This window comes from Orcinus orca, chromosome 12 (genome assembly GCF_937001465.1).
Source record: "Orcinus orca chromosome 12, mOrcOrc1.1, whole genome shotgun sequence".
Classification (NCBI taxonomy): domain Eukaryota; kingdom Metazoa; phylum Chordata; class Mammalia; order Artiodactyla; family Delphinidae; genus Orcinus; species Orcinus orca.
In genome coordinates, this window is record NC_064570.1 from 12,218,851 (window position 1) to 12,244,143 (window position 25,293).

Below are 25,293 nucleotides of genomic sequence, written 5' to 3' on the forward strand. Positions count from 1 at the left end.
CCAAATTGGGTAACACATTACTTGAATATTTCTCATAGTCATGATGTGAAAATATTGACTTTTTCATGAACTATTGGCTTATGCAAACTTGTTTGCTGATAGAACTATTTTTAGCTGTCTTTGCTAACCTCCCTGCCCAACCCCCATTTTATAAATACATCCTACTGATAAGTAGCTCTTCTTGTAGATTGCCACTCTTGGCATCGCGTGCGTGTGGCAGTGGTGATTGTGACCACTGTAGAAAGCCTTAGACTTAAAACTGTCTAAATCCGGCCACAATTTCCAACTTGCTCTCATGTTGATGTTGTTAGGCAGATGCATATATTAGGAAAAAGGTTGCTGTCTACAGAATGAAGTAATTCATCTGGCTTTTATTAGTAGTAGTATTTTATTATTATTATAATTTTTATTTGTATTAATCACTAGCTCTGTCAACACCAGTGTAATATTAGTAGATCCTCAGTGCGTGTTAGCGCAGGTCTAAGCATTGTACATTTCAATGAGCGAAGCATTAGCTCATTTCAAGGCGTTAACACGCTTTGAGGTAGGAACTATCATTCCCACTTTGCACTTGAGCACACCGAGGCACAGGAAGGTTAAGTACTCTGACCAGCGTCACACAGCCACGAAGTGACAGAGCGCCGTTTGACCCCAGACAGTTTGGCTTCATTTCCTTCCATCTTCTTGGGAGGTTCTTCGCAGGGTCACCCCCAGAGGACGCTCAGCACCTTCACCACATTGATGAATAGACCATCAGGATCCCTGTGATGACTTATAGATCATGTGTTAGTGGAGGAGAGTCCTTCGCTATATGTGTGTCTTATTCTGCCTATTCCATATATGTCAGGAAAGTTATTTGTTAATCAAATTAATTCATAGTTTGATGACACCTTGCCTTCCAAATGATTTGGTGAAGGCTTTTGCAAAGCAGATGAACTTGTATCAGGCAAGAATAGGGTCAGCTGCATAAAACAGAAAACCCAGTTTTTGGTGGACTCTCCAAATGAGAGTTTTGATTTTTCCTTGGAAAAGAAGTCTGGAAATAGGGAATTCAGGATCGTGTGGGGTTTCCGTGGCGCCATCAGGACTCCAGGCTCCTTCTGTCATCGTGTTCAGCCATTCTGAGCAGGGGGCTGAGCCCTTTATACCAAACGCCTCAGTGCAGGGTGGGTGCTCCACCAGCAGGATCATATTCTTGTTCCAGGCTGGAGAAAGGAGACCCAGAGGAGACAGAACACTGGTGGTAGCCAAGTCTTCCCCTTCAAAGAGCTCTCCTAGAGCTTCCATCAAATGCCTTGGCTTCATCGTAGTTGCTACAACTGTCACGTGATTACCTCATGCTACAAGGGAAGCTGGTCACTGTAGTTTTTTTCCAAAGTTTCGTACACTGTGGCCTTGAAAAAAATTTGGAGTTTATTCAGTAAGGAAGAGGGGGAGAATAGATATTGGTAGGCAGCCTGTAGTGTCTGATATACGGTAATTTACATGTCCTGATACTCATAGATCAGCTCTCAAAGTAGGACACATGTCACAATTTCCCACTTCCCTCAAGCCCATGGGTCCGCCTTATTTTAGAAATAGTGTTGTATTTTCATCCCTGTTACTTTTTCTTAGGTCAGAACCTTAAGCTGATTATGAGGTCTTCGTCTCTAAGCCTGATTTTTTTTTCTTGTTATATTTAATATGCTCATTTCATTTACAAAGATGTTTCATTGACAACAGTTAATTGCAACTTTATGGTAAAGAATTAAATTAAAAAATTCACATCTGGAGTTCCTTGTAATAATGGGAAAAGTTGGAAAGAGTCTGGCTTAAAGCCAAATCATTCTAAGCTTGATTTAAATATTAGAAGTTGCATCGTAAAATGCCGCGTCCCAAGTTGTGTTTCTGCTTTCAGGCCATTGGGGGAGTGTCTTCAGCAAGGAGGAGTGGTTACTGGTTTGTCCCTGCAGCCCCGTCCATCCAGCCCTTGGTCATTGATCGATCTGCGACGGACAGTCTCGAAATAAGTGTGTTTGTTGTTGGGGGAGCACATCTATAACACCAGCTTTAGTCCCAGAACGGAAGTATCTCTGGCCACCTTCTGGTGCGGCCAGTGTGGTTAATGTTTCCCCATCACCAACCAAGAGGAAAGGGAGCTTTCTTGTTTGAGGTCTGAGCGTGTGCTCGGGACATCTGCTCATTCTCTATATCTGGCCTTGGGCACTGCTTTTCTCTTGATGTGTCTGTAACATGTGGCAGGTCAGCAGTTTTAAAGTGTCTCACTATCTGGTCACAGAGGAGCTGGAGTTCTCACGTTAACTGTAGAGATCTTGTTCGTGGCTGGTCAAAGGCCAGTTCTTTTTGTCATTCTGATTCCAGTTAGGTTGTCCTTCCTTTAGCCACTAGGGTCGCTGAAAAAGGGAGGTCGTTTCTTTTGGCAGTTGTAGGTCCACCATTTGGCTATAGGTCAAGAACTCTTTTCTTCATTCCAATTTCTTGCCAGTTCTATCTCCTGGACTCCAGCCACAGAGTTTTCTTAATCATAATAATAGAAAAACATTCATTGAGGTATTTATTATGTATCAGACACTGGGCTAAGCGCTTTATTTAGACTCCCTCATTTACTCCTCAGAAAACCCGGGTGAGGTGTGCGAACAATTATTAGCCCGCATTAAAGGCGAAGAAACTAAAGCAGAGACAGGGAGTCTCTGGTCTCGCGCTGATAGGCGGTGGTGCTCTTAAATGCTCTCCTCTCCTCCATCACTTCATCGCTCCTGTGGCTTGTACCAGGCATTGGAACTTAAAGGTGAGAGTGTGGGCTCTGGAATCAGTCTCTGGCTTTGTATCCCGGTACCACCTCTGCCTGTGTGATCTTATGTAAGCTCTCAATAAATTACTACTTGTTTTTATTGCTTCCTCTCCTCTTTTATCCTATAGCTCCAGGACATAAATTATTCTCTCTGAGCCACATGGTCTGTCATAAGGTTGATTCTTACCATTCAGGGACACCAGCCAGTGCCGTGGAGATTTCCCTGCCGTTTGCCAACCACTCAGAGGACCCGGGGTGGGACTTGCAGCTGGTCAGGAAGGTTCTTGTTTTTGTTTTTTGCTTTTTCTATGTTGATATTTTATTAAATTCTTTACATATTATACTCACAACAATACTATGGCATCCTCTGTGCAAAGTAAATTCTAGGTGTATCTAAAGCTTAATTATGAAGAGCAAACTTAAAAATATTAGAACAGGGCTTCCCTGGTGGCGCAGTGGTTGAGAGTCTGCCTGCTGATGCAGGGGACACGAGTTCGTGCCTTGGCCCGGGAAGATCCCACATGCCGCGGAGCGGCTGGGCCCGTGAGCCATGGCCACTGAGCCTGCGCGTCCGGAGGCTGTGCTCCGGAGGCCACAACAGTGAGAAGCCTGCGTACCGCAAAAAAAAAAAAAAAAAAAAAAAATTAGAACAAGTATACGAAGGACTCTATTAATTCCTCTTAGGCAAATTTCTTTTAAAAATACTAAGAAGCAGAAATAATAAAAAGTGACGAGACATACCGATGCCCAACAAGTATATGAAAGGATGCTCAACATCACTAATCAGGGGAAGGTTCTTGGTGAGCTGAGTGGTAGATGCCTCTTGCCAATATCATGAGCCCTCTTGGGGTAAATAAGTTCAAACCGTATTTTCTCAACTTTTTTCTCATAGTCACTGGACTTCCAGTGAGCATGGCGTTAGGACTGGCTCTTGCTTTGGACTGTTGACCGCTCTGTGGCACCTGGTCCATGGCTAGTGGTACCCGCATCTCCCGGGAGCTTGTTGGAGATGCAGAAGCACAAGCCTGCTAACTCTGCATTCGAACAAGATCCCCTGGTGATCCATGTGCACATTGCAGCTTGAGAAGCTCTGCCCTAGCAGCCACTGCAAATGTGTTTTCGCACTTCACTGGTAGGTCCTGCTGTCTGATCTGACATGGGCTCCACCTATTTTATTTAAGTTCCCTGGTGACGACACTTGACTTGGCCACTAATTAAAACAGAAAAGCAATCTTAGGGTGTGTGCTTATATTTATATATTTATAAGCACCACCTAGCGACAACATCAGGTGATTCTCTGTAAACTAAATGAGACATTTCCCTTGAGCTGTCTGCCATATTTCTTGGGATTTGAAGAGTTCTCATAACAATCCTTTTTTTTTTTTTTTTTTAAGCCAAGTAGGAAGAAGGGAGTCATGGGATGGTCAGTGGGCTTGTGTGGTTGAAGTGTGTTCTCAGGATCCTTAGGTGGACTTTGGAGGATGAGCTGAGCTTTTGGCCAGCCACATGGTCCTGTAGTCTGTGATTGCACCGGGTTTATCAAACTTAGATGATTTTGGGGGAAGATTTCATTGTTGCTGGAAAGTGACACTGAACATCATTCAGGGCAGTTCCCAAAATTTGGAAGTACATGCTGTGCGGAGGCCGGGTGTCTGAGTTCTGTGTCGGTGGAGATTGGGAGGTGACCTGTCCTTGTTCAGGCCTCACCTGCACGCTTCCCTTTTGCGTCCACATCATTGTGGAGAGCTGCGGGCACCTCAGTTCTCTGTCTTGCTGTTTCTGTGTCACTGCCTCGATGTTTGTTCATTCCTAGCCTGTTGTGTTCTAGCTCTGGGACATCCATGTTCTCACCTCCTTTTCCCTCTTTGCTCTCATTTTGTGAGGTTTCTGGTGTTTTCACCACTGGTATAGCCATTAGCTAGGCTTTAAAGCAAGTTTTATTTACGCGGGCTCTTCCATATTTGTTCTCATTTGATATTTTCACAAGCCCGAGAGGAGCACAGTGAAGGCCCAGTGAGGATAGAGGCTTTCGGACATGAAGTGAGTTGTCCAAGGTCAGAAGGCCAGGAGTTGGGACCTGACTCCACAGGCTTCTGTCCTCTTGTTCTGTGCAGCCCCTGGTTCCTCCTCTGGTCAAGGTGGTGCTTTTCGTTCTCTCTTCATCAAGTGTTGGGAGGGGCAACTTCAAAGAACTTTTGACTTTTGTGTTTCCCGATTATCCCTTCAGGGTTTACACTCATGGGCTGCATTCCTTTTCTTTCTCTTTCTTTTTCTTTTCTTTCTTTCTTTTTTAAAATTACATAGCTTAAGCAGGGCCCTACTATTCTGAAGCTGACCTTTTAGCATTTGAGACACTTCTTGCCAGTCATTTATTTTTATTGTAGTTTGTTGACTGTGTTGTATTGTTTCAGAATGCTACTCAGTAATGAATCATTTCTCTTTTTGACTCTCTTAATCTAATTTTTATTTTATCTTGAGTGTCATGTGGCAGATTTTTCGTCTGGTAAAATTAACATTTCTATTTGGTGGAATCACACCCATCCATCCATCCATTTAACTTTCTTAAATGATTTTTATGGCTTCATTTCCTGCTTGCCTTTGATTCTTCACAGCATTTTCATTTTAACTGCTGAGGGAGAGATTGGGCATGGCGAATAACACACAGGCTTTGGAATAAAATAGAGCTGGATTCATATTCTGTATTTTTTAAAAAAATTTTTATTGAGGTGTAGTTGCTTGACAACAGATTTTGTATTTGATACTAACCGATTTGAAAACTTAGTAAAGTATCTTAACTTCCCCAAGCCCGCCTTAGGTTTCTCATTTGTGAAATGTGACTGATAACTGTTACTGTTACTAACTGATAACTGTTACTAACTGTTACTAACTGATAACTGTTACTAACTGATAACTCTTCTGTTTTTGTTAGAATTAAAAGAGGTAACGTAGGGAAAGCATTTTGCATAATGTACGGCATATAAATGTTGACAAACTCATTACTGATTAATTCATAATAACTCCAAGTTAATATGTAGTATAATTGGATTATTGTTGCTTACATATTTAATGCTGCTGTGTCTGATAGTCACCTTTCACGTGTTTACTAATAATTTACTACAATTCCATCCTTCTCTGTATTGGTGGATAGGTGGTGAGTTAAATTAACTCTACTTTTTGTCTTCTCCTCGTTGTTTCCTTGGACACTTTTCCCTCACTTCCTTTGAGGACCTCGGATGTCCTGGAGGAAGGTGACGCCATGGAAAGGTTTAGTAGTAGTTCTCTTGCAGACAGCTTCAGAGGAGCACTTTCCTTGATGACAAATTCCACCCTGTAGTAATGAGAGAGTTTCATTCATTCAACAAGTGATTGCTGAGGACCTGCTAAGTTCCAGGTGTTGTTCCAGCTGCTGGAAATCCAGCTGTGTTCTAGGTGCAGGGTTTCAGCTGGGTCCCTCCTTTAATATGGTGGATGTGGGGATGACAAACAACAATACCAAAACCACCACCACAACGAAGCAGATGAACAAGAAAATATTCGCTAGTGATAAGTGCTAAGAAGAAAGTAAAGCAGAGAGGTGAAGGAGAGTGGCCGGGTGGGAGACTTCTTTGGATGGTGTCATTGGGGAAGCCTCTCTGAGAAGATGACACTGGGTATGAATGACAAGAAGGAGCCAGCCATTGGAAAATTAGGGGGAAGAGCACTGTAGGCAGAAGGCATAGCTAGTGCAAAGGCCCTGAGGTGCAGATGAGCTTGGAGTGTTTGAGGAAAGGAAGCGCAGTGGAGTCATGAGCAAGGACAGTGGGGCTGTGGTGGGTGGGGTGAGAGACACAGCTGTCAGATCATGGAGGGTCTTATAAGTCTTGGACAGGCATTTGCAACATTTTCTAATCATGAAAAGCAGGGGAGTGACATGATCTGATTTGGGTTATTGGGGCACAAATGAGTTTAGGGAGCCCAGATGGAAGGCATTGCAGTATTCTGGAGATGATGGTGTCTTGAACGAAGGTATTGGTGGTTCTAGCATTTGTGAAGCCAAGTTCTAGGTAGAGTTGGTTCACTGATAGCTTCACATCCAGATAATTTAAAAACTGTATTTGTGGGCTTCCCTGGTGGTGCAGTGGTTGAGAGTCCGCCTGCCGATGCAGGATACACGGGTTCGTGCCCCGGTCTGGGAAGATCCCACATGCTGCGGAGTGGCTGGGTCCATGAGCCATGGCCGCTGAGCCTGCGCGTCTGGAGCCTGTGTTCCGCAACAGAAGAGGCCACAACAGTGAGAGGCCCACGTACCGCAAAAAAACAAAAAACTATATTTGAACTTGGGGTGTAGATTCATTTTTTTCTTTCTCTGCCAGGGTTAAGAGCTCTCCCTGCCCTTCCCTCATCCCGATTACTCTCTTGTCATTTGAAAGGCAGAGCACAGTCTGTCTTTCTGCATTCACATGCTTTGTTTACATCATTGTTCTCTTCTGGCACATTTTGCAGGGAGCTACAGTTTCTGAAGCTGTTTATTCATCTATGAATAGGGTTTTTGTGAAAGTGGACTTAGCCTAGTTTGTTTTCTTTGACATCAGATGGCTGATGGAACAGTTTTTAACCTGGGATCAGAAGGGCAGATGCAGTGTGTTTACTAGAGCAAAACAGTTCCTTAGAATGCAGATCAGTTGTTGTCAAAATTAGAAAATTTTTTTATGAAAGTGAAAAATAGTGGAGTCAAAGGAACTGGTCAATAGATCTAATTTAAAATATTTTGCTCCGCTGATAGACTGTCCTAATTTTACTTTGGAAAATAGAGTCACCATTTTTTGATTGAATAGATGGTATTTTGAGAAATTTCAACAGGTAGGAGTTGAACACATTCTTTTTTGTTTTTAAACACTCAGTGCATCACTTATCAACAGGGTAGGAGTGACTGGGAGAGAATCGAAGGTTGGTAGGTTTATGTTAGAATAACCTAGAAACTTTACAACACACACCTCATGTCGCCCCCTATAGGGAGAGTATCTTTCAGACTTTTAGAGGAGTAACCCCTACGTGTCATCAATCAGAAAAGGCAGTGACTATGGTCATCTGAATCATGCTTTCCTGAGGAAAACCTTTTAGTGAAAAGAAACACTCTATTTCCTATTTTCAGAGATTTGCAGCAGAAGGGAAATTCAGTGCTTTTGGGTTTAGGAGTGGATGTGTGTGTACATGAGTGTGTGTGTGTGTGTGTGTGTGTGTGTGTGTGTGTGTGTGTGTGTGTTTATGTGTTTCTAACTTTAACCTGTGTTAACTGAACAGATTTTCATGTTCTCAGGGTAATTTTATATCACCATGTCTTAGGGAGAATCAAGTCAAAAGTCTACCTGGAATATGACCTTTGAAACAGGAAAACTAGCTTAATGTGTAGAGTGGAACAGATTTCACGAGGCACCATCTTAACATGGATTCCAACTGGCGTCTTAAACTAGCCATGAGCAGATGACAGAGCTGTGAGTAGCGTTTATGAAGATGGCTGTCTACACTAAAGCCTAAAATTGTTGGTAATAAGTGTTAAATAAAAAACACAAATACTGCTTGTGAGTAAGACATCTAAAGACAGATGGTATGAAGTGGTTTGGTTACAAGCACCCCTAGGCCAAGTTGAAGAATCTCATCTAAAACTGATGTGTAAAGAAAGACTCTTTTTGGAGGTGGAGAAACTCTTTGTTCTTCTTATTTGCCGCCATGTAATCGGGATACTTAATGAGCACCTGTAAACCTATGACAGTTGTCCCTGAGTCCCGATGTTTTTAAATGGAGATTTTCAAGAAACCCTTTCCCAGCCACATATATATGGCTCAACATCTTGTCACCGTTGTTCTTGAATTTCCTCTTTTTTTTTAGTGTTTGCAAAGCGTAATCTACTTTGTTTTAAACAAATATACACATTTAAAACCTAGATCCTGTTTTAATTTGTCAGTTTTGTAAAAACTTTTATTGAAGTATAGTTGATTTACAATGTCGTGTTTAATTTCTGCTGTACAGCAGAGGGACTCAGTTATACATATATGTTGATACATTCTTTTTCATATTCTTTTCCGTTATGGTTTATCGCAGGATATTGAATAGAGTTCCTTGTGCTATACGGTAGGACCTTGTTGTTTATCCATGGACCTTCCTTTTTCAACATTAGAGCTTAGACGTGTACATTCTCAGGCCCCATCCCAGACTCACAGAATCAGAAACTCTGGGGGTGGGATGCAGGAAGCTGTGGTCCCTCAGTGATTCTAGTGCTGGCTGAAATTTGAGGACCACCAGTCTATACCACTCGTGTGGAGCCTAGAAAAATAAATAATGTATGTCAGACCATCCCCCATAATTCTTGTCTGCAGTTGGTTTTCAGCTAATACATAGTGATTGGGTAGGAAGGAGAACTTTTCTAGTAGGGACAGTTGTTGCATATTTCAGTAGGTGCATTAATGCACTGAGGTCTGTAAGTGTCCTTCCCACAGAGTGGGCAGGGAAGAGTTAAAAACCTTTGTCCCCGTGGGCTCCTAGACAGCTGTGCCACTCCAGGCCCAGGGGACCCTTTTGTTGTGTATCTCTATGAGTGTTCAGCCCCAGGAAAACAGAATGAGGGGAATGTTTCACCGCCTGAAGGGACCCGTTTAGGTTTTGTGTGGAATTTCCAGGCCTCGCTCTCATAGAAGAGTAGAATGTGACACCCCGTCCCCCGTTCCATTTTGAGGGAGAGTGGATAGTTGTTCTCTTTCACGTAGCACTCAGGTTTTGGCTTTGAACAATGCATGCAGATGCAAAGGGAAATGAGAGGAAGAAAAAGCAGAAAAGAGAAATACTCAGAGTGGCAAATATGCTGCAGGCCAAGGTGAAAAGCTCTTTGGTTTTAGTTCATGGACATAGAATCAGTGCAGATGGAGTTCGAGAGTTCCCCATTCCCCCTCCACCCCACCCCGCCCTCTGCACAGTCAACAAAGGCCAAGAGAGTCCAAAATAAAAAAAGCTGCTACAGAAGTGAACATTGAGGACTGGGAATGGCCCTGAGACTTGCAACAAGAGTTGCAAACTTAGACGCCTGCAGGGGCCAGGAGGCAATGTCAGAAATTGAAATGTAGGGGCAACTGAGACAGTAGGGAGTGGTGGAGACTGTGGCGAACCCAAAGATACATGGACTGCTCAGTTTCTGCTGACTATGGACCTACAGTTTCTAGAATCTTATGCTTCTTTGTTGTTGTTCTTGTTGTTTTCAGATGAAGTTGGGTGTCTGTATTTCTCTGTGACATTTTCCAGTTTTTAGAAATCTGTCAGTTTTTTTTTGGTATAGGCCAAGCATAACATATCTGTGGACTAGCGTGTTGATTCCCACTGTGGACAGCTGTGGTCAGGTTTGTCTTAGTGAGAAACAGACATATGATATGTGAATACAAGTAGCCAGAGAGCAACTCATTAATTATTTAGTAAATCTGTTTCTTAACCTATAATTTCATTTTGCTACTTAACTGATTACCTTATTTCTAAAATTGTAACATGTAACTCCCTGCAGGTATTGTTAAGCCAGAAATACCAATACCTTGTTGAACCCAGCAGGCCATTGAGTAGTTACTCTTCAGTGTAAAAGCAAGAATTTGGCTTTTTCTGAGTGAGTTTACTTTGCCACTCACTGGCTGTGTGGTATTGGTCCCTGACAGGAACTGTTTCTGTTTGTACAGAAAGATTCTATGTATAAAATAAAGCATATACTTTGGAAATAAGGTATGTGCTGCTAACTTCCGTGCTGGCTTGTGCGGTCCTGTTTGAAATAGTAAGTTATCAGTTTACTCAAGGTCTTTCTATCTTCCTGGTGCTCTGAATTGGGAGACAAAACAAACAGGAAAAGCACTAGTTTTAATACTTAAACTGGAGTGGTACTGACCCCAGGATACAATCTGCAAAACTTCTCAATAAAAATCTCAGAATGTTGGGCTTCCCTGGTGGCGCAGTGGTTAAGAATCCGCCTGCCAATGCAGGAGACGCGGGTTTGAACCCTGGCCCTGGAAGATCCCACATGCCGCAGAGCAACTAAGCCCGTGAGCCACAACTACTGAGCCCACATGCCACAACTACTGAGCCCACATGCCACAACTACTGAAGCCCACGAGCCACACCTACTGAAGCCTGTGTGCCTAGAGCCCATGCTCCGCAACAAGAGAAGCCATCACAGCGAAGAGTAGCCCCTGCTCATTGCAACTAGAGAAAAGCCCACGCTCAGCAATGAAGACCCAACGCAGCCAAAAATAAATAAATGAATAGATAAATAAAGAAATAAATTAAAAAAAAATTCAGAATGTTGTAACTTTTCAGCTTGTTTTGTAAGTGAACCGTCCATATACGTGTCTGTATTCACATGCACACATATAAGTATACAGACTATATTTACATATATATATACACGCGTATATTCATTATGGATGATATTTTGTTAAACCTTCATGAGGTGTTTCTTTCAACCATTTATTCCCTTTAGAAACTTAAAATGAAAAAAAATATATAGATTTCCTTTTTAGTACCAGTTCCTCTGCTTCACGCTAGGAGCAAAAAGATGAGATGTAAACAAGCCTGTCATGAAGAAGCACGCTCCTTGGTCGGGGAGGCAGCCGTTAGCAGGTGACATTCACTGAGATTTCTTACGTGCTCGGCCCTTGCTATGGCTTTTCGTGAATTATCTCGTTTGGTCCTCACAATACTTGTTTGACGGCAGCACTTTCATCGTCTTCATTTCAGAGTGAAGGAGGCCAGGCCCCGATCCTTCTGAGGTTGTGTACACAGTAGATGGGGTTTGAGTCAAGAAACGTTTGATTCTAGAAGCTGACCTTACCTGGCTGCTCTTGGGTAGGCGCCGACGTAAGTTCGTCCTGATAATAAGTTTTGAGGGCAAGAGGAGAACACTGACGTTACTAACAGTATGGTCTGAATTGCTCTACTTAAATTTAACCTGTAATTTTACCACTCGATAAAAATAATTGTAGGGAATACTGTATCTATATTTTTTCTCTTTTTAATATTTGATAGGGTGACTGGAAAGGGAAGAAGAGGGATTTAAAAATATACTTAATAGGGATTGTGCACTTTTGGATGGTCACTTAATGTTTTCAAGTTCTAGTTTTGCCTAAGGTAAATTTCCGAGGTTGTATGAATATATACGTACAAAGACTAGAAGGAAATATATTACAATGGCAGCACTGGTCCTCTATGGATGGTGGGATTAGAGATGGCTTTTGTTCTCTTGTTTGTACATTCTAGGGTAATCCGATGATTTTTCTACTGTGTTCAGAGCCAGGGCTCCTTTCTGCTTGGCCTCATCCTTAGGCTGCTGGGGACTCAGAAAGGCCATAAAGGGCTACAGAGAGAGAACGTGGGACTTACTTTCCTGTCTTTCTCTCCAGGATCTTGAACCCTTAAGTTTGGCAGCCTTAGCGGCTCTCTCTTACCTTCAAACTGCTAGCCCATCTTTAAAAAAATTTCCTTTTTACTCTTACGGGTTGGTTTGATATGTGTTAAGCCAGCACAGCCAGATGTGTCCAGCCATGTTGCTTGAATGCAAGACGTAGGGTGTTGGCACTTAGATTTTAGTGGGCCTGAGAGTCACTCACTAATGAGGATCAAATGATTCCCGGCCCTAACTCCCCAGAGCCTGCTGCCGTAGGTGTGGGTGTAGGTGAGGCCCTGGGTGCTTAGCAGGCAAACCGTGAATCTGTTTCAGGTGTTCTGTGGACCACAGTTTGAGAGCCACTGACTTTTAGGAAGTTTGTACTTAATTCAGTGGATCATGGAGAAATGATAGAGGGGTTTGAAAGGAGGTGTGTTGCTGGCAGAACTGTGGGATGTAGAGGGAGGGCTTTGCAGGCAGGAGTGATTGGAATCTGAGAGACCAGCTCTGGGAGGCATTCGGGGTGGTCTCTTGGAGAGAGTTGAAGAGGCCTGAGTAAGAGCAGGGGCCTTGAGAGAGACAGAGACGGGAGAAGGGCTGCTGAGAGAGGCACCACCCATGAGTGTTCCAGAAGCCTGGCAGGGTCTGCATGTGAGCGTGGAGAGAAGGGGACGTTCATGTCCACGGTTTGTGCCTCAGGGCCTTAGCATGGCAGTACCATTGCAGTGTGCTGAAGTCCAGGAGGAGCTGCTTTGCAGGTTCGAGAGTGAGCACACCTTGCGGGTAGCAACCTCAAAAGCCGTTCTAGTTTGTAGAGGAGACATCTTGCATGGTACCAGCATCTTGCATGATTCAAATGCTTCAGAAAACACAGTGCCTTCTCTCACTGCAGCACTCTGATTGTCTCATGTTTTAATGAGGTGTAAATATCATGCAGCTTGGCACATGGAATGTGTTAAAATAGGAGAGTGTTAGCTGAAATTCAGGTCCTCCAACTTGAGTGTGAAATGATGCAATATACATGAATATGGCACGCTGAATTATTTCTGTACATCGCAGTCTAAGACATAGAACACGTAGTGAAGTAGAGAAGATTAGGGTCCTACAGGAAGCTTGTCAATGGAGATACAAAATCAGTGCTGATAAATGCTAAATGCATCGTAGAGTAGTCCCTGCAGTCTTGCCCAGTGCTTAGTGAGATCAGCAGTTCTGGCTGCAGTTGCTTTGTGAGATGGGGAGCCGTTTCCCTGAGATTAGTGCCTCCTTTGGGTCGTACCGGCTGGGAGAGAGCCAAGGGTGTGGAGGGCTCTTCCAGGGCGCGGCGCTCAAGGGGGTGGCAGGTCCGTCCTTCACAGGCATGATGGGGCCCGTTTTCTTGTTCGTCATTGGCCCATCCAACCCTTACAAGTAGCTGTGATTTTGTCTGTGAGTTTCAGGTAAAGTGAACAGATTCTTAATAGGATCAGCTATAAAACAATAGGTGATTTTTCTTATAACATCTCCCCGGTATTCTGCACAGCTGACGTTTCCATTAGAATTTGCTCATTTCTGGGACTTCCCTGGCGGTCCAGTGGTTAAGACTCCTCGCTTCCACTGCAGGTTGGCACGGGTTCAGTCCCTGGTTGGGGAACTAAAATCTTGCATGCCGCATGGCGCGGCCAAAAGAAAAAGGTTTTTTTGCTCATTTCTCGTCTATGATTTTTAAAGTAATCCTAACTGCACAACCTGGTATTCTGAAATGATGCGCTTGTCTTTCACGTTAATTCGGGAAATGAAGTTTTGGATGAAGTAGTGCACCAGGTCACATTAGGAGAAATAGAACTAACCCTTTGCATTTAACTTGTCGCCTGTTAACTAGAGTGCCCTCTTAACTGACACTTCCACTAAGTCTGATGAAAGTAGCTAGTCACCATGCATTCATTCAGCAGTGCTTATTGAGTGCTGACCCTGTACCAGGAGCTGTTCCGAGAGAGCTGAGGATACAGCAGTGACTAGAAGAGACGGTAAGTAGTTCCTGTCTTCCCGGATCTGACATTCTAGTGGGGGTTGACACACAGTAAGTAAAACTCGTAGCGCGTGGATTGTAGTACATGTTGCAGGCAAGGGCCATAGGTGGATGCAGGAGGGAAGTGGGGATGCAGTGTTAACCGGGATGGCTGGGGGAAAGCTCTCAGCGAGCACTCGGCTAACAGGCGGAGGGATGTTCTTGGCAGAGGGAACAGTCGGTGCAAATGCCCTGAGACAGGCCAGAGCCTGACACATGGAGGGAGCAGGGAGGCCAGCGTGGCTGGGACAGCGGGAGCCAAGGGCAGAGCGGCAGGAGATGAGATCACGGGACGGGTTGAGGCCAGATGGTGCAGAGCCTTAGAGACCGTTATGTATGTTTTGGCTTTAATTTGATGTTTGGGGAGCCATTGGAGGCTTCGGAGCCAAGGAGTGATATCAGATTTACATTTTAAGATGACAGTGGTTGCTGTGTTGAGTAGACAGAAGTTAGCAAGGGTGGAATCAGGAAGCCAGTTAAGATACTGGGGCAATAACCATCTGAAAGATGATGCTTGGAGCAGGTGGCAGCTGTGGTCACCATCACGAGAGGTGGCCATGTTCTGGGTGGTCCGAAAGGCCAGTGGGATTTACCAAGAGATCGGGTGGTGGTGTGAGAGGATACCCATGGCGTCTTTGGTCTGGGGAATTGGAAGGTTAGAGTTGCCGTCCGCAAAGAGCTGGAAGAGCGTGGGAGGAGACGGTGAAGGGGATATTTGGGTTCGAAACATCCGTGCTTGTTAGTTCGCCAAGTGAAGTAGAGATGTGTGTCTGCATTAATGGGGGAGTTTGGGACTAGATAGAAATTTGGTGGCCATTGGGGTATATACATGGTATTAAATGTCTGAGACTGGATGATATCACCCAATGAGTGGGCAGAGGGAGACAAGGAGAGAGAAGAAATCTAGGGCGTTCCCACCCTTACAAGTCTGGGGGTTGAGCAACCAGCAAGTTGCTGCCTGTAAGTACAGGAAATCTCGGGAAGGGTGGTGTCCTGGGGCCAGTGAGGAAAGTGCTCCCAGAAGGAAAGAGTGGTCAACTGGACCCAGTACTGCTGGTGGGCTAATAAGGGGAGACTGAGAATTGACCAGTGTGTTTAGTGTGTGGAGGACATTGAACTTGAAAGTTAGTTTTGGTGGATTGATGGGTGCAAACGTCTGAGTAGATCCAAGAGCAAATGGGAGACGAGGCATCGCTGTCCCGAGAGATCACGTTGTGTTAAAGCATCTTCCTGAATGAGCACAGCACAGTCTCAGCATGACTTAAGCACGGAATGCATTTTATTTGAATTCTTTAAAATCTGTAACCATCTTTTGGAATAGATGACTGTTTGGTAAAGTAGATGTTTGATGAATTGGGACATGTTCCGCCCTCCCTGAACTGGGTAACAGAACACCATAGATTATGCATTCTCTTACTTTAATACTAACAGAGCTATTCATTCATTGAATGACTATGTACTAGTGGCTTCTATAGAGAAGAGTTATTCCACAGAAACTCTCTCTCTACTCCAAGTTTTCCCACTTTTTTTTTTTTTTTTTGAAATGAGAGTAAATGCGTCTCTACCTGGGTTCTGTATTATTCCATAGTTTAACCATTTAGGCAGAAAAGATTTGTTATGGACGCCCCAAAACCTTGGAAGAATACCTTATTGCTTTTGATTTACCTTCATATATTGTAGGATTTATCTGAAATATTCTGAATGCCGTGAAATTTTGTACAAATAATGTCTATTACAGCCCAGAGGTGGAAGCCATTTGTTAGCAGGAAAATTGGTGCAAGTAGAGATTAACTAACTTTAAATATAAGTCATCAAACATACATAGAGCACCTGTCATGTGTAATGTCTCTACTAGGTGCGGTGAAGTGGACAGGGTCCCTGTCTTTGGCACCTTCCATTGAGTGGAGAACACAGACAAGCCCACAGGTATGTCAGCAGAAGAGTAATTCACTCAGAGTTTGAACAGGCACAGCACGGAGGGCTTCCTGGAGGAAGCCACATCCAAATCCAGACCTGCAGGATGAGCGGGGGTGGCCAGGTCTAGAGGAGGGGAAAGAAAAGATTTGGGAGAAAACTGGGAGGCAAGAGAGATAAGGCATTTGCTCACAACTGAAAGAACTTGATTGTGCTGGGCCTGTCCTGAGGTCGGGTGGAGAGAGGTGAACCTGGAGGGGTGCTGTGTGGGGAGGTGGGCTACATCACCAAGGCCCTGTTTATGCCTCTTAGTAGGTAGAGGCCAATGGAGGACTTTATGTTTTTTGTTTGTTTGTTTGTTTTTTGCGGTACGCGGGCCTCTCACTGCTGTGGCCTCTTCCGTTGCGGAGCACAGGCTCCGGACGTGCAGGCTCAGCGGCCATGGCTCACGGGCCCAGCCGCTCCGCGGCATGTGGGATCTTCCCAGATCGGGGCACGAACCCGTGTCCCCTGCATTGGCAGGCAGACTCTCAACCACTGCGCCACCAGGGAAGCCTGGACTTTATGTTTTTGAGTGGCCTTTCTTTGTGGAGGAAGTGCGTGTGTGTGTGTGTGTGTGTGTATACATATGTAATACATATGTAAATATCTATATCTATTTACCTGTCTATCCTCACACACACATATAGAACTATACACATATGTATATGAATTTTTTCAGGCTCCTGAATGTTACTCGATTCAGGATTCTATTAGGGTGGCACCTGCCTTGCTGTTAAGGAACATGGCAGTCTACTGGGTTTTAGACCTGGAGTGAACTGGGCCTTCTACTGTAGGGGAAGCCCCTGAATCTCAAGAAGAAAAACCAGTCAAAGGCTCTGTGCAAAACTTAACTTGACTTCCTGAGTATTTATTTCCTTTGATCTGTGAAATGTGAAATTGACTGGACTTTTATAGCATAAGGAAACATAAAACCTCTTCATTGAAAAAAGGAGGAACTACTAAAACATTGACTAGAGTGAAAAAAAGAGGAGTTTGGGCTGCCAGGCAGTGCAGGTGGGAGAGGGAGAAGGCGGTGAGGACCGGAGAGGAAAGGTGTCTGCAGAGGAGGGTGCTGCGGGAAGTGAGGGCTGAGGGGGTGTGGCCTGGAGGTCACGCCTGGAGCTGTGGGTGTCCTGTGTGTTAGCACCTGCCGTCTGCTGCCCGTGACTGATCAATGATTAACCATCGCTCCTAGCTCTGCATATAATGTAGTCTTTATATGTTCAGAGTCTTCACTCTAGTGGTTGAGCCAAAACAATAGCAGAGCATTTGTAGGAATGTATGCTCTAGAAGTGGTCAGAAATAACATGCAAGCGTTTGTTTGTTTTTTTCTGACCACACCTGCGTGTGGGATCTTAGCTCCCCAATCAGGGATCGAGCCCTGCAGTGGATGCCCAGAGTTTTAATCACTGGACCACCAGGGAAGTCCCAATCCAAGTGTTTGGAAGTCTCCCCACTCTTGCCACCCCAGAAGGATGCTGGAGCATGTAAGAAACACTGCCCCCTACTCCCATTTCCACTTTTAGCTTGGTGCATGGTGTACCGAAATCTTAAAAATATATACTCTGAGCATTTCAGACCCAGGCCCAGATGAGTCATACTGGCTCTACCAGATCCAGAAGCAGCTGCATGGGTCTTCATGGCTGAGGTCCTGGACTCTGGAAGAACGCACAGATTATACTTAAAACTAATGGGGCTAGATTATGATAGGATGAAAAAAACCTGAGGACCCACCTCTGCAGGGCGTGGCTGCCCTTTCTCTTGCTCTGCGTTGTTTCCCAGATTGTTGTGGGTGGTTGCCATTGCCACACCATTCCCAGGGTTAAACATATACTCAGTTCTGGGAAAGCTTCCACCTTTAACCGTCCACAGTGACAGTTCAGGGGAATGTGGTTTTAAAAATAATTTAACAAGGTAAATTTTTACTTTTTAGTAGTTACCACTTAAAAAAACCAGGCAGTTTTTCTGCTTCTATGTCCGCCTCGCTCCTTCCCCATGATTTCTGAGTGTGTGGTCCCTTGGAGGATATTTATAGCTATTACTTTAATCAATTTAACACCTTTCTCTGTATATTTTAGCAATTTGAAATTCTGTTTGATAACTTCTTCTTGCATCACTGAGGGTGTTTCTGTTTCTCCCTCATCTTTTTTAAAAAAAGCCCTAGAATGGATATCGCAAAAGTATTTTATTGACTACTGTATAGCACAGGAACTCTGCTCAATATTCTGTAATAACCTAAATGGGAAAAGAATTTGAAAAAGAATAGATACTTGTATATGTATAATTGAATCCACTTTGCTGTACACCTAAAACTAACACAACATTGTCAATCAACTCTACTCCAATATAAAATAATTAAAAAAATATCTTATTAAGGTAGCATGCATATTGGTACCTTTTTCCTATTTTCTGATTTTAAAACTAACAATGTTAGATAATATGTAATGTTCCAGCTCAGCTGTAGAAATTCCATCTCCTAAAATCATGTTCTAATGAATCAGGGAGAAAAGAAACATTTAAGACTAACTAATAACAACAAAAAAAGAAAAGTATAAATGCCTAGCAGCAACCTTGGGAATTCAGGGAGAATGCTGAGGACCTAAGAGAAAGCTATCTTATTAAATGTAGTTGTGGTAGACTTTCTGCAAGTGATGAGCGTAGTGAAATCAATCTCTTATAATGACTTAATTGTCACCAGAAGATCTAAAAACAGTTTTGTGGGTTAAGGTACGTAATTATCATCCTTGGTGGTAACTATAATGACTATAATGTTCTAAAAACATTACAAGATTTTTTCTTCTAAAAGCAGACTTCATATTATAGATCTTTTTATTATAATTGTTGGTTTTGTTTGCTTTTTATAGATCCAAAGATACAACATAATGAAAGTAACATATTGTTGCAGTGAGATGTAAGGAATAGAGTTGTTTTGTTTTGGTTTTTTGTTCCATGCAGTTAACATTCTTTTTCTCTTTAAAAAAAACCCAAACAAACATTTTCATTCCAAAGCCCAGTGACAGGATTAACATTTGCACTTGAGGTGGTCAGGGATGGTGTCTGTTTATCTGCACAAATCAGGGCTCCTGCAATAAAGGCCTTTGGTCAGCACTTGATGGGGGAGAAGGAAAAACCTGGGAGTCTCCCTAACAAAGTTGGAATTAGTGTTTAAAAATCATGGGTCTCAATGGAATGTGTCTACATTGGATGCCTGTAGTTAATTGCCTGCAACAGAGGAATAACTGCTTTGAGGATTTTGCCTGGAGAGAAAAGGTATTCACGTATCCATTCATAGTCTCTCTCTTTTCTTTTTTTTTTTTTTTTTTGCGGTATGCGGGCCTCTCACTGTTGTGGCCTCTCCCGTTGCGGAGCACAGGCTCCGGACGCGCAGGCCCAGCGGCCATGGCTCACGGGCCCAGCCGCTCCGCGGCATGTGGGATCCTCCCGGACCGGGGCACGAACCCGTGTCCCCTGCATCGGCAGGCGGACTCTCAACCACCGCGCCACCAGGGAAGCCCCGTCTCTCTCTTTTCTGTCTGTTACGGTTGTCTAAATTTGTGTGTTTGTGTTTGGGCCATTCCTCATTCTAAAAACATTTGTGGCCGCTACGGTAGTACATGGTGGTTAAGACCAGGGCTGGCTGCTTACGTTTGGATCCTTTACCAGTCGCTTACTAGATGTGTGATGTTGGCCAATTTCTATGCATTGCTTAGTCAACTAGCTTATTTTTAAATTTGGGGTCATGCCGTTACTAAACTTTGAGGGTTTATGTTGAGGATTCAGTGAGATAATGCAGGTGAAGCAGTTACCACAATAAATGGTAAAATAAACTGTATAGCATATAGTAAGTGCTGAAAAAAACTCTAGCCGTTGTTTTGTTGCATCCATTACAGGGATATCCTGGGGAAAAATTTTCACATTTCTGACAGAATAGTTTCAAAGTGAACACATACGCTGCCTTTTACAGATGGTAAATTACAGCTCAGTGAGAAGAATGGTGAAGAGAAAGATTGGCTCACATACCCTTTGGGGAGTGTGTCGACATCACATGGCATTAAAAAGGGGAGGTGCCAATTATACCTCTTAAATTGTAAGATATGGATGACTTCTTAAATCTCTTTCCCTGGTTATTCCACTAACATAGTGTTCTGAGGCTTGACCGCTGCTAATAGTAATCTGTAGAATACAGTCACTAAAAGTCAGAGGGAAGGCTGTCGCCAAAGTCAGGCCCTTCAAGTTTGTATTTCCTGTTTTATCACAATTAATGTCCACGGCGGCTTATTCCATTTCCTGCTTTGCTGTGGCATTCGATAACCGGTGGGTGTGACAGTAATCCCTGGGTGTGTCCCTGGTGTAGTGTGTGTTCCTCTGAGTAATCATCTTCTGTGATCAACTGGCCCATTAGCCCCCGATGGAAGGCAGTCTGTCTCACCAAGTCCAATTAAGGAAACCAGCCCGATTTCTTCTTGGGAGCCAAGAAGTTATTTCGTAAGATGTGCTCCTGTAAGCACTGTGGGAATAGCTGTCAGAATGGCGATTACTTCTGTTCTTTAGTCACCAGAGTTGATTCCCTCAGTTTCAAAACCTCAGAAAGTTGCAGACTTCTCAAAGGACTTTTATTTAGGGTTATACCTGCAAAGGGAGAAAAAATGGTCCCCACAGGTCTCAAAGAGGCACCTTTGCAGGTAGGCACCTGGAGTGATGTGGAGTCTGCCGTTAGTGCTAGAGCAGACCCGGGTTTATGGGCAAGACTCATCCCTGATGTTTCTTTGGGAGGCATAGGGAGTGAAAGAAAGAGCTTCAGAGTTTACCTGACTTGCTTATCTATAGATGGAGTACTTTTTGTAAAACGTCCTTGAGCTGAGGGAATAAGTGTTTTTATATTTTAGTCCATGTGTACCTGCTTCCGGAACAGGATTTCAGCCGTGTTGAATGTAGACAAATTGTCTTAAAACTAGATTAATCTCTATTAGCCAGAGAAGCCCCTTTCCCCCTTGAGAAACTGTCACATGATTTCTTCTCGATCAGTTTCCAACTTAATATACTTGCTTAATTAGTTTCTATTTATTATTGCTTTAAAAATATGTGTTTGTAAGCTACCTATACTACTCCCCCCCTCCCTCCCGCATTACAGCTTCAGAACTCTGTGTAGAGAGATGCAATCCATTGTTAATAAATTAATGCACAGCACAGCATAATAAAAATGGAATTAATGAATTAATGCACAGCATCCATAAAAATGGATGCTACCCATTTTTAACTTACACATTGAATTTTTTAAAAAGATTATTTTTAAAATTGAAGTATAGTTGATTTACAATGTTGTGTTAGTTTCAGGTGTACAGCAAAGAGATTCAGTTTTATATACATATATATACATATATATATATATATATTCTTTTTCAGATTCTTTTCCCTTATAGGTTATTACAAAATAATGAGTATAGTTTCCTGTGCTATACAGTGTACACTGAATTTAAAAGTTGAAAAAAAAAGCCACCGAAAATCCCATAAAGAGAGAGTTAAAAATCTGTGTTAATCGGCTGCACTGTCTTCAGGGGAACTGCAGTTTTGCTGTCGAAGAAAGCAGGGGTGATGACTCAAGCTAAAAATCCCCCATCCAGGGGCCTGAAGCAGTCAGGCTGGGAGCAGCCTGGGTGCCTACATTACCATCTGTTTACAAGCCTTAAAGACCCAGGTTCACTGTCAGTGTCCTTTGCTGCTTAAAATTGCAACAGAGGACTTTGCTGCAATTAAGATATTAGCGATTTATTTTCATATTTTTTCTTAATTTTGTTTGGAGGAAGGTGTAGGGGAAAATCATATTAGGTTTGAGATAAGGGAGACCAGGATGATCTTTCTAGTGAAGAACTATTACGTGTTTGGAAATGCTAAGATGTTCATCTTGTTTCGGTTTGTGAACTGGAAGACGGCCTGTGTATTGGGAAAATTGGGGTGTTTCTTGACTTCTATTGGGAAAGGCAAGGGCATTTTTCCTCGGGCTGTGGTTCCAGCACTCTGATTTCCATGTTTTTTTCCCATCGCTAACTATCTAATCTTGAGTGTTGGTGATAACCGTAGGTCACGCAGCCCAAATACGTGTTCTTTTGAGTGAATAAATTGTTTCAGTTTAACGCTAAAGAAACTGTGGCCCAGAGAGTTCCACGGCTAAGATGGAATGGCAGGACCCAGACTGGAATGGAATTCTCCAGACTCGCGGTTCTGGATGTTTCTGATTATACTATTTTCCCAGCCTTACCCGAATTGCCCTCTACCCCCAAATCCTATAAAATTTATTGGCCTTGTAGGTCCCACCCACCAGCATAGTGTGGAGCATCACTTGCCCGTCTGTACTGCCATCCAGGGCATGCAGTGAGCCTGGTTAACCATCTGTGATGCAGACTCAGTGTTGGCTTATGGGGTCCAGTGGGGAGGTGCTTTCCATCTAGCAGGGAGGTAGGTGGCAACACTGATTAGGATACCATACGGTGTGGTGCATTCGATGATGGACATGTTTACAGGTCTAGGAGCCGTTCAGAGGAGCATAGAATGCATTGTGTGTGTGTGTGTGTGTGTGTGTGTGTGTGTGCGTGCGCATGTAGTTTAGGGGGCAGTTTGCAGAGGGTTTTAAAGGATAAAGGGGACTTTGCCAGCCAGATTGGGGTTGAAGATGGATTCCTCTAGGTGAAGAGATTTGGGAAACTAAAAACCAGTCCATTGGCAGTGCTGGAGGGTGAACTTGGTGGTAGGATCACGGCCCCCTGCTGACGTCTATAGGTTGTACTCACATCGTTCACCTGCTCCAACCTGTTTCAGAATGGAGAGAGGTGTTGAAAGTTCATCAGTGATCCTCTGTTTTCTTTCGGGCTAAAGAACATGAAATGTCTTTGAGTAGGTATGATGTGGAGAGGCGGTGACGAGTGTGGACTGCCAGGTGCCTGGAGGCTCTGTGACTCAGGTGTGATCAGGGAAGAAAGTTCAGGAATAGTGCTTTGCTTTGGACTCAGAAATGTAAAGGCAACAGGTTCTGTCCGGAGCCTTCCTGCCCTTCCTCCGTGGTGCCATTGGGGTGAAGGGGTGGAGGCAGGTTTACATGGTCGGCTTCTGGAACCAGACACAACTGCCTTTCAGTTTTCACGGCCTTGGAGGAAACAGATAATGAATGATAGGAAACAGCTGCTCCTAACGTGGCAGCCAGAAATGCAGCCTCATGGAGCAACGTGGTAATCACGAGAATATTAATGGAAAGTCCTCTCTGATTAAACACTGGGAGCTGTGGAATGTGGTTTGTTTTCATATATGTACCCCTCCCCCCATTGTCTTTCTGTTGTCTGCAGATTTTATTTTTATTTGTCCAATCATACAGAAATACTTTCTTGTAAAGTATTACAAGAAAGTTATCTAGAGTAATTTAAAAAAATAGATAATTTTTAAAAATCTAATTTCCTGCTAGACCCTTCACTTTTTAATTTAATTTAATTTTTTTAATTTTTTAACATCTTTATTGGGGTATAATTGCTTAAAATGGTGTGTTAGTTTCTGCTTTATAACGAAGTGAATCAGTTATACATATACATATGTTCCCATATCTCTTTCCTCTTGCATCTCCCTCCCTCCCCCCCTCCCTATCCCACCCCTCTAGGTGGTCACAAAGCACCGAGCTGATCTCCCTGTGCTATGCGGCTGCTTCCCACTAGCTATCTATTTTACGTTTGGTAGTGTATATATGTCCATGCCACTCTCTCATTTTGTCACAGCTTACCCTTCCCCCTCCCCATATCCTCAAGTCCATTCTCCAGTGGGTCTGTGTCTTTATTCCCGTCTTACCCCTAGGTTCTTCATGACCTTTTTTTTTTTCTTAGATTCCGTATGTATGTATTAGCATATGGTATTTGTTTTTCTCTTTCTGACTTACTTCACTCTGTATGACAGACTCTAGGTCCATCCACCTCACTACAAATATCTCAATTTCATTTCTTTTTATGGCTGAGTAATATTCCATTGTATATATGTGCCACATCTTCTTTATCCATTCATCCGATGATGGACACTTAGGTTGCTTCCATGTCCTGGCTATTGTAAATAGGGCTGCAGTGAACATTTTGGTACATGACTCTTTATGAATTATCGTTTTCTCAGGGTATATGCCCAGTAGTGGGATTGCTGGGTCCTATGGTAGTTCTATTTTTAGTTTCTTAAGGAACCTCCCTACTGTTCTCCACAGTGGCTGTATCAATTTACATTCCCACCAACAGTGCAAGAGGGTTCCCTTTTCTCCACACCCTCTCCAGCATTTATTGTTTGTAGATTTTTTGATGATGGCCATTCTGACTGGTGTGAGATGATATCTCATTTAAACTCTTCACTTTTTTCAGAGTTGGGTGTGAGCACCTTCCAGAATCCTTCCTAGACATTTGCATACATGTTTATACAGATTAATGTATAATTATTTTCATTTACATAAATGGATTCACATGTAGCTTGAATCTGATCCAAAGTTTCTTTTTAAGTTTCATACTGTCTTAAAGGTCTTTCCACATCACTCTATTTAGATAATCCTCAACCATTGCAGAAGTAATTTTTTATACAATCAAACTTAATTACCTTTGTCAGTAATTCAGGAATGGCTGTATGGAAATATGGGTGCCTCTGTGGAACAGGAGGGTGCGATGGTTTACGCACATGGGTACCGAACAAGGATTCAGGATGTTTTACGGCAGACTGGCTGGCACCTGGCAAAACATCTTGGATCAGCCTGGCAAGAGAGAACTGATCTCTTGCTCTGAGAGTTTATTACTGTGACACCAGCTCTGCTTCAAGCACACCTTTAGTCTTTTCTTGCCAGAATCATATTAAAGTGAGAGGTGGCCTGATATATAATCTTTGAGATCTCCGACTGAGGCATCAGGAGAATGTGGGACTTGAATCTTTCTCCAAAGCTTGCTTTATAAACTTGTAAAGCTTGTTTAAGAGAAGTTGACCCAAAAGACAAGCGGACTTTGAATTTTAACCCAGAGAAGTGGGACCCAGAATTGATGAGGGGGAACCCTTTGGAAGGAGAAATGGGACAGGTCATTGTTTTGATATATTCATGGGCTGCTGACATGGGAAGCAGTCGGT

General features: G+C 43.3%; 1 protein-coding gene across 7 annotated transcripts in view; it reads left to right on the plus strand.

Moving 5' to 3' along the window:
* The window catches only part of CNKSR3 (CNKSR family member 3), a 102,657-nt gene that overhangs the window by 3,063 nt on the left and 74,301 nt on the right, over nucleotides 1–25,293 (plus strand). The window contains exons 1-2 of one of the 7 annotated variants that reach the window (XM_033404478.2): nucleotides 14,102–14,179; nucleotides 16,076–16,146. The exons of 4 other annotated variants lie outside the window; for them this stretch is intronic. The gene's annotated coding sequence lies outside the window, so the exon portion shown is untranslated. Of the gene's footprint in view, nucleotides 1–14,101; nucleotides 14,180–16,075; nucleotides 16,147–20,727; nucleotides 20,859–25,293 lie in introns of those variants that run through there. 2 more of the 7 variants (XM_049695180.1, XM_049695179.1) reach the window with 2 other exon arrangements.